Source organism: Podarcis tiliguerta, assembly GCF_965153285.1.
Source record: "Podarcis tiliguerta genome assembly, chromosome: 2".
NCBI lineage: Eukaryota > Metazoa > Chordata > Lepidosauria > Squamata > Lacertidae > Podarcis > Podarcis tiliguerta.
In genome coordinates this window covers 5219559-5220403 of record NC_139535.1, presented here as the reverse complement: position 1 = coordinate 5220403, position 845 = coordinate 5219559, and positions in this window count along the sequence as shown.

Here is an 845-nt window from a genome sequence, read left to right as displayed (position 1 = left end):
GCTTCGCAAGTTGCTCGGGAGACACCCAAACCCCGCCTTCTTCCTCCTCCTCGCGTCCTCTCTAGGAATCTCCCTGCCAGGCGTCCTCCTCCAAGGAATTTGTATTATTCCTCCTCTCTGTGAGAATGGTGCGTCCAAAACACTAGGCAAAGGCTTAATGCTGCAGAATAGGATCCTGGGATGTCATGTGCCGAAGGCAGTTTTGCCCCCTCCAGATTTTTTCAGATTTTTTCACTTAAGAGCAGCAGGTATGTTGGCTTATGCTGCTGTCCGCAGCAAGAGTCAGTCTATCTATCTATCTATCTATCTATCTATCTATCTATCTATCTAATATTTAAATAATATTATTTATTGAATTTATATACTGCCCTATACCTGGAGGTCTCAGATATTAGTCCGTCTCAGATACTACTACTACTACTACTACTTTATTGCTTATAGCCAGCCCATCTGGCCAGGTTTCCCCAGCCACTCTGGGCAGCTCCCAACAGCACAACAGAACATCAGACATTAAAAACTTCCCTAAACAGGTTTGCCTGTGTCGCAGGAAACCCCCCTCCCCCCCAAAAAATCATTCAGTTTGTACAAACTTCACACACACACTCACACACTACATACGCTACGCTTCTGTTATAAATTCATAGAAAATCAACCATACCTCGGATTGGCACTGTTCCACTTTTATTTTACTCCATGAAGGAAGGACTACAAAATGGGGAAGGTTTGATACAGGGCAGCCATAATCCCTTGAGCATCCCAGCACATCCACAGGAGCCCTGCCCAGTTGCTATGCCAACCCTGATGGTCCTAGACAGAAGACAATCAAGATCACAAAGAACTTGCAT